Raw genomic sequence first — 13,422 nt, forward strand, 5'->3', positions numbered from 1 at the left:
GAGGGGGATTGTTGTGATTGGTTTTAGACAAAAGTTTCTTTTCAATTGTTGTAAATATTACTATTTGTTTGTTGTTTATTGTTTTGTTGCGCCGGTTTGTCTTCTTCGTTTATTTATGTCTGTCTGTCGGTCGGTTTGTCTATTTATTGTTATTTATATTCCATTAACGTTTGTTGTATTAAAACAACCATAACTGTATTTTCTTTATTTTTTATGACAATTTTCAATTGTTTCAGGCTTGATTGGGTGTTAAATTGTTTGTAATTTTCTGAACAAGTTGATACTAAAGACTGACATTAAATTTTTGGGGATTTCAATAAAATACAATAAATTTTCTAAAAAAAACTGTTATACAGAAATTTTTCCTTAGAAAAAAGTGTTCTACTCCAAATTTTCTATGCAAAAAACTATTATAAACAAATTTTTCCTTCGTAAAATGTATTTTACATAATTTTTTTCCCTAAAAAAATGTGTTATACACAAAATTTTTCCTTAGAAAAAGCTGTTATACGCAAAATTTTCCTTAGAAAAAGCTGTTATACACAAAATTTTCTATAGCAAAAACTGTTATACAATATATTTTCTACAAAAAAACTAATACAAAAACTATTCTATAATATTTTCTGCGGAATAAACTGTTATACATAAAATTTTCTAAAGAAAAAATGAAAAAATTTTTCAATAGAAAACACTGTTATACGCAAATTTTTTAAATGGGAAGAACTGTTATACGAAAATTCTTTCTTTAAAAAAGTCATAAAATATTTGTATAGATAAAACTGTTATACAACAATTTTTTCTTAGAGAAAAACTGTTATACAAGAATTTTTTCTTAAAAAAAACTTTTATGCACAAAATTTTCAATACAAAAATGTGTTATATACAATATTTTTTACTCAAAACTATGTTATATGCAATTCATTCTATAGAAAAACTGTTATACACAAATAATTTTACAGAAAACTATTTTCCACACAAAAGTTTTTAAAGAAAAATGAGTTATACATAAAGATTTGTGTAGAAACAACAGTTATAGAAATTTTTTCTAAAGAGAAATGTGTTATACAGAAATATTTCTATAAGAAAACTGTTATACACAAACGGAAAAACCTTTTACACACATTTTTCAATGGAAAGAGCAGTTATACGAACAATTTTCCTTAAAAAAAACTGTTATACCATAATTTTGTATAGAAAAAAACTGTCTTATACAAAACCTTTCCATAGATAAAATGTTATACGGAGAAATTTCTATAAAAAACTGTTATACTGTTATTTGTTAGAGAAAAAATGTGTTATAAACAAATTTTTCTTTAGAAAAATACATTGTACAAGAATTTCTCTTTAGAAAAATGTGTTATACACTAAATGATATATAGCAAAATGTGTCGTACACATACTTTTCTATAGAGAAATGTGTTATACATAAATTTTGCTGTTATACAAAATTACTTCTATAGAAAAACTTTTAAAAACATTTTTTTTCTAAATGAAAACTTTTTCGTATAGAAGGAACTGTTATACGCTTTTTTTGTAGAGAAATGTATTATACAAAAATTTTTCTATAAGAAAACTTTATACTATCATTTTATATAGAAAAAACTGTTATACACAAACATTTCTTACGAATAACAGTTATACACAAATTTTTCCTTAGAAAAAACTCTTATACAAAAACTTTTCTATAGATAAAACTGTTATACGGAGAAATTTCTATAAGAAGCTGGTATACTTATATTTGCCATTTTCTATGGCAAAAACTATTATACAATATATTTTCTATAAAAAAACTAATACATAAACTATTATACAAAATTTTCTGCCGAATAAACTGTTATACATAAAATTTTCTAAAGAAAAAACTGTTATACACAAAAATGCACTGATTTTTCTATAAAAAACAAATACGCAAATTTTTTCTTACAGAAAAACTGTTATACAAAATTTTTTTCTTAAATAAAAACTTTTATTTAAACTTTTCAATACAAAAATGTGTTATACACAATATTTTTTACTCAAAACTAAGTTATACGTAATTCATTCTATAGAAAAACTGTTATACACAAATATTTCTACAGAAAAATATTTTCTACACAAAAGTTTTTAAAGAAAAATAATGAGTTATACATACATTTTTGTGTAGAAAGAACTTTTATAGACATTTTTTCTATAATGTGTTATACAGAGAATTTTCTATTAGAAAACTGTTATATACAAATAGAAAAACTTTTTACACACATTTTTCAATGGATCGAGCAGTTATATGAAACATTTTCCTTACAGAAAACTGTTATACTATAATTTTTTATAGAAAAAACTGTTATACATTTCTTACGAATAACAGTTATACACAAATTTTTCCTTAGAAAACACTCTTATACAAAAACCTTTCTATAGATAAAACTGTTATACCCAAAATTTCTGTAAAAAACTGTTATACTCATAATTGCTAGAGAACAAAATGTGTTACAAACAAATTTTTCTATAGAAAAATATTTTGAACAAAAATGTTTCTTCAGAAAAATGTGGTATACACAAAATATTCTATAAAAATTGTGTTATACACTAAATAATATATAGACAAATGTGTTATACACAAATTTTTCTATAGAGAAATGTGTTATACATAAATTTTGCTATAGAAAAAACTGTTATACAAAAATGTTTCTATAAAAAAAAACGGTTAAACACAAGTTTTTCCAAATTAAAACAATTGTTTGTATGGAAGGAACTGTTATATGCAATATTTTCCTTAGAAAAACTGTTATACACAAAATTTTTTCCTGAAAAAAACTGTTATATCCAAATTATTCTACAGTGAAAACTGTTATACACAATTTTTTTTTATACAAAAATCTGTTACACAAGAATTCCTGTTGAAAAAACTGTTATACACAAAGTTTTCCTGAGAAGAAAACTGTTATACTCTAATTATTATTTGGAGATAACAGTTTTACATACATTTTTCTGTTGAAAAATTTGTTACACAATTGTTTTTGTAAAAAAAAACTGTTATACACACATTTTTCTGTAGAAAAGACTATTTTTTAAATAATTTTCCCTAAAAAGTTTAACTTATAAAAAAATCTTTAAATCTAAAACCCATTTGTAATACCATACATAAATTTAACGCGGTTTTTTTTTTAATTTCTTGTATTTTTTTTATTTAAAATTTATTTTATCCATACGTCATTATCACCGTTTATTTTATAAACATTTTATTGCCATCGCTGCTTTTGGCCCTTTCACTTTTCTTACGTGACACCATTTTAACGCACAACCAAACAACAACAACAAAAAAAAGAATACTACGTTGAAAAAAACAAATTTAAAAAAAAAAATCTAAAAAAGTGGCGTTTCTTTTCAGTAAGTTCTATCGTCAATCACAGTCGTTGGCAAACCAATTCAGTTACAAACACTCTATTTTTTTCCTCAAATACAATTTCAAATGATTTGTTTTGTTCGTTTGTAGTATGAGTTTGAAAGCCTAGAAATAAAACGTTTACATGTTTTTTTCTTCAAACTTGTATTTGACTTTTTTACATTTTTTTACATTTGAAGTGCGTACGTGTTTTAACAATTCGTTCTATTGGCAAAGTTAATATTCTTGGCCGTTAAAAAAAAAACGTTTGAAAATTTTACAAAAAAAAAAAAAGAAAAAAAAAAAAAATATTGATTGATGATGATCATCATCATCAACAAGGTTTGTTGTCGTCTTCATTGCCGTCATCAGTGCCATACAATTGTAAATTTTATTTCGACGAGGGAGAGTTTTACTATATTGTCATTATTTATTTATTTTTTAGTAAATAGAAATACCGGGAACAAGAGTGAGACTTAGAGAGAGAGTAAATTGATTGACTGAAATTTTCATTATAAGTCAAGCTTGAAAAAAAAATTAATTATTTTTGTTGGCATTTTATTTTGCTTTACTCTTAACAACAAATTTTTTTTTTCAATTTGTATGTATATGTATGGCTGTTCCAACTTTATACGATTTTTTTTATTCATTTTCCAACCCAAGGTCATAAAGTTTCGCAGAAATTTCAAATTTTCAATAGATTATAGACTAGAATAGACTATAAACTAGACTATAGACTAGACTATAGACTAGACTATAGACTAGACTATAGACTAGACTATAGACTAGACTATAGACTAGACTATAGACTAGACTATAGACTAGACTATAGACTAGACTATAGACTAGACTATAGACTAGGCTATAGACTAGACTATAGACTACACTATAGACTAGACTATAGACTAGACTATAGACTAGACTATAGACTAGACTATAGACTAGACTATAGACTAGACTATAGACTAGACTATAGACTAGACTATATACTAGACTATAGACTAGACTATAGACTAGGCTATAGACTAGACTATAGACTAGACTATAGACTAGATTATAGACTAGACTATAGACTAGACTATAGACTAGACTATAGACTAGACTATAGACTAGACTATAGACTAGACTATAGACTAGACTATAGACTAGACTATAGACTAGACTATAGACTAGACTATAGACTAGACTATAGACTAGACTATAGACTAGACTATAGACTAGACTATAGACTAGACTATAGACTAGACTATAGACTAGACTATAGACTAGACTATAGACTAGACTATAGACTAGACTATAGACTAGACTATAGACTAGACTATAGACTAGACTATAGTCTATAGACTATAGACTAGACTATAGACTAGACTATAGACTAGACTATAGACTAAACTATAGACTAGACTATAGACTAGACTATAGACTAGACTATCAGACTAGACTATAGACTAGACTATAGACTAGACTATAGACTAGACTATAGACTAGACTATAGACTAGACTATAGACTAGACTATAGACTAGACTATAGACTAGACTATAGACTAGACTATAGACTAGACTATAGACTAGACTATAGACTAGACTATAGACTAGACTATAGACTAGACTATAGACTAGACTATAGACTAGACTATAGACTAGACTATAGACTAGACTATAGACTAGACTATAGACTAGACTATAGACTAGACTATAGACTAGACTATAGACTAGACTATAGACTAGACTATAGACTAGACTATAGACTAGACTATAGACTAGACTATAGACTAGACTATAGACTAGACTATAGACTACTATAGACTATAGACTAGACTATAGACTAGACTATAACTAGACTATAGACTAGACTAGAGACTAGACTATAGACTAGACTATAGACTAGACTAGACTAGACTATAGACTAGACTATAGACTAGACTATAGACTAGACTATAGACTAGACTATAGACTAGACTATAGACTAGACTATAGACTACCTATAGACTAGACTATAAACTAGACTATAGACTAGACTATAGACTAGACTATAGACTAGACTATAGACTAGACTATAGACTAGACTATAGACTAGACTATAGACTAGACTATAGACTAGACTATAGACTAGACTATAGACTAGACTATAGACTAGACTATAGACTAGACTATAGACTAGACTATAGACTAGACTATAGACTAGACTATAGACTAGACTATAGACTAGACTATAGACTAGACTATAGACTAGACTATAGACTAGACTATAGACTAGACTATAGACTAGAACTATAGACTAGACTATAGACTAGACTATAGACTAGACTATAGACTAGACTATAGACTAGACTATAGACTAGACTATAGACTAGACTATAGACTAGACTATAGACTAAGACTATAGACTAGACTATAGACTAGACTATAGACTAGACTATAGACTAGACTATAGACTAGACTATAGACTAGACTATAGACTAGACTATAGACTAGACTATAGACTAGACTAGAATATAGACTAGTCTAAAGACTAGACTATAGACTAGACTATAGACTAGACTATAGACTAGACTATAGACTAGACTATAGACTAGACTATAGACTAGACTATAGACTAGACTATAGACTAGACTATAGACTAGACTATAGACTAGACTATAGACTAGACTATAGACTAGACTATAGACTAGACTATAGACTAGACTATAGACTAGACTATAGACTAGACTATAGACTAGACTATAGACTAGACTATAGACTAGACTATAGACTAGACTATAGACTAGACTATAGACTAGACTATAGACTAGACTATAGACTAGACTATAGACTAGACTATAGACTAGACTATAGACTAGACTATAGACTAAACTATAGACTAGACTATAGACTAGACTATAGACTAGACTATAGACTAGACTACAGACTAGACTATAGACTAGACTATAGACTGTTCTATAGACTAGACTATAGACTAGACTATAGACTAGACTATAGACTAGACTATAGACTAGACTATAGACTAGACTATAGACTAGACTATAGACTAGACTATAGACTAGACTATAGACTAGACTATAGACTAGACTATAGAGCAGACTATAGACTAGACTATAGACTAGACTATAGACTAGACTTTAGACTAGACTATAGATTGGACTATAGACTAGACTATAGACTAGACTATAGATTGGACTATAGACTAGACTATAGACTAGACTAGACTACAGACTAGACTATAGACTGGACTATAGACTAGACTATAGACTAGACTATAGACTAGACTATAGACTAGACTATAGACTAGACTATAGACTAGACTATAGACTAGACTATAGACTAGACTATAGACTAAACTATAGACTAGACTATAGACTAGACTATAGACTAGACTATAGACTAGACTATAGACTAGACTATAGACTAGACTATAGACTAACTATAGACTAGACTATAGACTAGACTATAGACTAGACTATAGACTAGACTATAGACTAGACTATAGACTAGTCTATAGACTAGTCTATAGACTAGACTATAGACTAGACTATAGACTAGACTATAGACTAGACTATAGACCAGACTATAGACTAGACTATAGACTAGACTATAGACCAGACTATAGACTAGACTATAGACTAGACTATATACTAGACTTTAGACTAGACTATAGATTGGACTATAGACTATAGACTAGACTATAGACTAGACTATAGACTAGACTATAGACTAGACTATAGACCAGACTATAGACTAGACTATAGACTAGACTATAGACCAGACTATAGACTAGACTATAGACTAGACTATAGACTAGACTTTAGACTAGACTATAGATTGGACTATAGACTATAGACTAGACTATAGATTGGACTATAGACTAGACTATAGACTAGACTATAGACTAGACTATAGACTGGACTATAAGACTAGGACTATAGACTAGACTATAGACTAGACTATAGACTAGACTATAGACTAGACTATAGACTAGACTATAGACTAGACTATAAACTAGACTATAGACTAGACTATAGACTAGACTATAGACTAGACTATAGGCTAGACTATAGACTAGACTATAGACCAGACTATAGACTAGATTATAGACTAAACTATAGACTATAGTGTAAGCTAGACTATAGACTAGATAATGGACCAGACTAGAGACTAGCCAATAGACTAGACTATAGATTGGACTATGGACTAGACTACAAACTATACTACAGACTAGACTAAAGACTGGATAGTAGACCAGACTATAGACTAGATAATAGACCAGAATATAGATTAGACAATAGACTGTACTATAGACTGGTCTATAGACTAGAATATAGACTAGGCTATATGTATACATATTAGGCTATAGACTTAACTATAGAGTAGTCTATGGACTAGACTATAGAATATACTATGGACTACAAAATAGACAAGATAATAGAGTCTGGTATACACAATAGGCTAGACTATAGATTTGACAATACATAGACTAGACTATGGACTTGACTATAGACTAGACTAGACTATAGACTATATTAAAGGCTAGACTATAAACTAAACTAGAGAATATACTATATACTAGATTATGGAATAGACTACGGATCAGAGAATTCACTAGACTATAGACTAGACTGAAGACTAGGCTGTAGACTAGACTATAGATTAGACTATATACTAGACTTTGCACTAGTCATGTCTATATTGGCTGGTCTATCGTCTTATCTATAGTGATTTTGTATTACAAACATTTTGTATAACATTTTTGAAAGTTTATTGTACATTTCAGAAATTATTTATTCACTCTCTTGTGAGTAATTTCCCTAAATAAATTTATCATTATTTAAATTTATTATTACTCTGCTACCCAATCTTATAGTTGTTAACTCAATAAATAAACAAACAAATAATAATAATTAACTTAAAATTTCTTTAAAGATTAACAAAAATTAGGCGTATCTTCTACTATAAAATTAAACATAAATCTTTTTTCTTTTCACTTGTTTTCTTCTTATATATTGTTATAATGTTACAAAGCCCTACAAAAAAAAAAAAAGTTGTTTAAATAAATTATATTCATGTTGTTGCTGTTGTTGTTAGTACACATTTGTTTATGTTAAATGTAAGAGAAATAAACGCACTATAGCACACATTTTCTAATTACACAGTGACATAATTTAAAAATTTAAGATAAACATGCAAAATAATATATATCTACTCCAATGAACACATACCCACACACACAAACATTCATTCATACATAGAAGGAAAGTCTTTCCCTCTCTGGCTCTATGTCTCTCTAATGACCAACATCATCTATTAGTTTAGTTGTTTGTTGTCTATGTATTTTTTGTTATTATTTATATTTTTTTATTTATTTATGTACTCACATAACTGTAATTTAGTGTGGTACAAAAGAGAGAGAAACTCAAAGAATAATGTTGGTAAAAAAATTCCCGGACAATAAGAATCCTTTCAGTTATTGCAAGGAATGAATTCACGTTTCCTGTCTTTCAACTTTTACTCAGAGTTTTTCAAATATGATAATTAACAGGAAATAAACCACTGTTTCCGTTACAACCTAATCATTTGTTGAATTTACGTTTCCTTTGTTACACCTCTTTAAAATTCTATCTTTGTATTCCTACTTGTTTTACCAACATTTTCTCTTTGAGTGTAATTTATCTCCTATAAAAAAGTGTAACATAAAAATATGTTGTGTAAAATATATAAAGAGTGTTTTAGTAAAGTTGCAAAGTCTTTTTAACAAAAAGTGTTTAGTTTCCTATTTTTTTTTTTCAAACACATGCATTTTATATTATAAAAGAAAAAAAATCTATTGTGGATATAAACTATTTTCATTCTTTACGGTAAAAGGACAAACAAAAAAACTTTACCCAACCCCACCCAACATAACTTGTATTGCTCTAATTTTGTTATTTTTTCATCTACTGCTGAGCTTCCTTTTTAGTTTTATTTTTGTACTGGTTTTTATTAAATTTTGTTGTTGTAGTTGTTTTGTTGTATAGAAGGACCAGCAACACCAGCAGCATCAGTAGTAGCGAAAAGTAGCATTATTGTCTTCGGATGCTGCTGCTGTTGAGAATGATAGTTTTTGTTGTTGCTACATTGTTTGTACAATCAGTACAGGATGGTTGGTTAATACGAGGTAAGGATGAGAAATCATTTAATAATATAGGAGATAAAGGAACAACTGAAAATTTTTCAGTGAGATGTCAAAGCTATAAAAAAGACCAAAGATTAGACTATACTATAGACTAGACTAAGCTATACACTACACTATAGACTAGACTATAGACTAGACTATAGACTAGACTATAGACTAGACTATAGACTAGACTATAGACTAGACTATAGACTAGACTATAGACTAGACTATAGACTAGACTATAGACTAGACTATAGACTAGACTATAGACTAGACTATAGACTAGACTATAGACTAGACTATAGACTAGACTATAGACTAGACTTAGACTAGACTATAGACTAGACTATAGACTAGACTATAGACTAGACTATAGACTAGACTAGACTAGACTATAGACTATAGACTATAGACTATAGACTATAGACTATAGACTATAGACTATAGACTATAGACTATAGACTATAGACTATAGACTATAGACTAGACTAGGACTATAGACTAGACTAGACTATAGACTAGACTAGACTATAGACTAACTAGACCATAGACTAGACTAGAATAGACTAGACTAGACTATAGACTAGACTAGACTATAGACTAGACTAGGACTATAGACTAGACTAGACTAGACTAGACTAGCCTAGACTAGACTAGACTAGACTAGACTAGACTAGACTACTAGACTAGACTAGACTAGACTAGACTAGACTAGACTAGACTAGACTAAGACTAGACTATAGACTAGACTATAGACTAGACTATAGACTAGACTATAGACTAGACTATAGACTAGACTATAGACTAACTATAGACTAGACTAGACTAGACTATAGACTAGACTATAGACTAGACTATAGACTAGGACTATAGACTAGACTATAGACTAGGACTATAGACTAGACTATAGACTAGACTATAGACTAGACTATAGACTAGACTATAGACTAGACTATGACTATTAGACTAGACTATAGACTAGGACTATAGACTAGACTAGACTAGACTATAGACTAGACTATAGACTAGACTCTAGACTAGACTATAGACTAGACTATAGACTAGACTATAGACTAGACTATAGACTAGACTATAGACTAAGACTATAGACTAGACTATAGACTAGACTATAGACTAGACTATAGACTAGACTATAGACTAGACTATAGACTAGACTATAGACTAGACTATAGACTAGCTATAGACTAGACTATAGACTAGACTATAGACTAGACTATAGACTAGACTATAGACTAGACTATAGACTAGACTATAGACTAGACTATAGACTAGACTATAGACTAGACTATAGGACTAGACTATAGACTAGACTATAGACTAGACTATAGACTAGACTATAGACTAGACTATAGACTAGACTATAGACTAGACTATAGACTAGACTATAGACTAGACTATAGACTAGACTATAGACTAGACTATAGACTAGACTATAGACTAGACTGTAGACTAGACTATAGACTAGACTATAGACTAGACTATAGACTAGACTAGACTAGACTATAGACTATAGACTATAGACTATAGACTATAGACTATAGACTATAGACTATAGACTATAGACTATAGACTATAGACTATAGACTATAGACTATAGACTAGACTAGACTATAGACTAGACTAGACTATAGACTAGACTATAGACTAGACTAGACTATAGACTAGACTAGACCATAGACTAGACTAGACTATAGACTAGACTAGACTATAGACTAGACTAGACTATAGACTAGACTAGACTAGACTAGACTAGACTAGACTATAGACTATAGACTAGACTAGACTAGACTAGACTAGACTAGACTAGACTAGACTAGACTAGACTAGACTAGACTAGACTAGACTAGACTATAGACTAGACTATAGACTAGACTATAGACTAGACTATAGACTAGACTATAGACTAGACTATAGACTAGACTATAGACTAGACTATAGACTAGACTATAGACTAGACTATAGACTAGACTATAGACTAGACTATAGACTAGACTATAGACTAGACTAGACTAGACTATAGACTAGACTATAGACTAGACTATAGACTAGACTATAGACTAGACTATAGACTAGACTATAGACTAGACTATAGACTAGACTATAGACTAGACTATAGACTAGACTATAGACTAGACTATAGACTAGACTATAGACTAGACTATAGACTAGACTATAGACTAGACTATAGACTAGACTATAGACTAGACTATAGACTAGACTATAGACTAGACTAGACTAGACTATAGACTAGACTATAGACTAGACTATAGACTAGACTATAGACTAGACTATAGACTAGACTATAGACTAGACTATAGACTAGACTATATAGACTAGACTATAGACTAGACTATAGACTAGACTATAGACTAGACTATAGACTAGACTATAGACTAGACTATAGACTAGACTATAGACTAACTACAGACTAGACTATAGACTAGACTATAGACTAGACTATAGACTAGACTAGACTATAGACTAGACTATAGACTAGACTATAGACTAGACTATAGACTAGATATAGACTAGACATAGACTAGACTATAGACTAGACTATAGACTAGACTATAGACTAGACTATAGACTAGACTATAGACTAGACTATAGACTAGACTATACTAGACTAGAGACTAGACTATAGACTAGACTATAGACTAGACTATAGACTAGACTATAGACTAGACTATAGACTAGACTATAGACTAGACTATAGACTAACTATAGACTAGACTATAGACTAGACTATAGACTAGATTATAACTAGACTATAGACTAGACTATAGACTAGGCTATAGACAAGACTATAGACTATAGACTAGACTATAGACTAGACTATAGACTAGACTATAGACTAGACTATAGACTAGACTATAGACTAGACTATAGACTACTAGACTAGACTATAGACTAGACTATAGACTAGACTATAGATTAGACTATAGACTAGACTATAGACTAGACTATAGACTAGACTATAGACTAGTCTATAGACTACACTATAGACTAGACTATAGACTAATCTACAGACTACACTATAGACTAGACTTTACATTAGATTATAGTCTAGACTATACTCTACACTAGACTATACTAGACTAAAGTAGACTATAGGCTAGACTAAACTACAGACTATTGACTACACTATTGACTACACTATGGACTAGACTATAGACTACACTATAGACTAGACTTTACGACAGATTATAGACTGGACTATAGTCTACACTAAGTAGACTATACTAGACTAGACTAAACTAGACTATAGGCCAGACCTTACTACAGACTGGACCATACTAGACTATAGATCAGATTATAGACTGTACCATAGGCTACACTATAGTCTACACTATAAACTGCACTATAGAATAGACTAGACTACATACTACACCATAGACTAGACTATAGACTAGACTATGAACTAGATTATAGACTAGGCCATAGTCTATTGGTTATACTATAGACCTGACTTTGTGACATAAGTGAAGGAAGTTTTCAGTTTATTGTCATGATTTTTGTTAGTCGACTTTAGTTCCGTTAATTTTTTTATTTTTTAGTCCAATAAAAACAACAACTATAACTTAACAGTGCTATCGTAAGCAAAAATTCTCTAAAGAGTCATAGAGAATTGTTCATACATACAAACGTTTAAATGCGTATTTTGCACAGCAAACAAAAAGTTAACAGCTTGAAACGAATTTTCTCTAATAACAAATAAAAACAAAATTATGCAATATTTTCTAAAAATATAAAATTTATATGAAAATTTCGTAGATCTTATATTTTATTGAAATAATTTTGTTATGGAAAATTTTCTTAAAATTAAAATGTTTGTTGGGTATTATATGACTGTTACCATTTTCCTACTCCAGTCTCTATTACACATTTATTT

General features: G+C 29.5%; 1 long non-coding RNA gene across 2 annotated transcripts in view; it reads left to right on the plus strand.

Moving 5' to 3' along the window:
• The window catches only part of LOC119607189, an 89,719-nt gene that overhangs the window by 28,706 nt on the left and 47,591 nt on the right, over nucleotides 1–13,422 (plus strand). The gene's annotated exons all lie outside the window — the stretch shown is intronic.

Source organism: Lucilia sericata, unplaced genomic scaffold (assembly GCF_015586225.1).
Source record: "Lucilia sericata isolate MDLA Ls3-8-SP2 unplaced genomic scaffold, ASM1558622v1 Contig000670F_arrow, whole genome shotgun sequence".
Taxonomy (NCBI): domain Eukaryota; kingdom Metazoa; phylum Arthropoda; class Insecta; order Diptera; family Calliphoridae; genus Lucilia; species Lucilia sericata.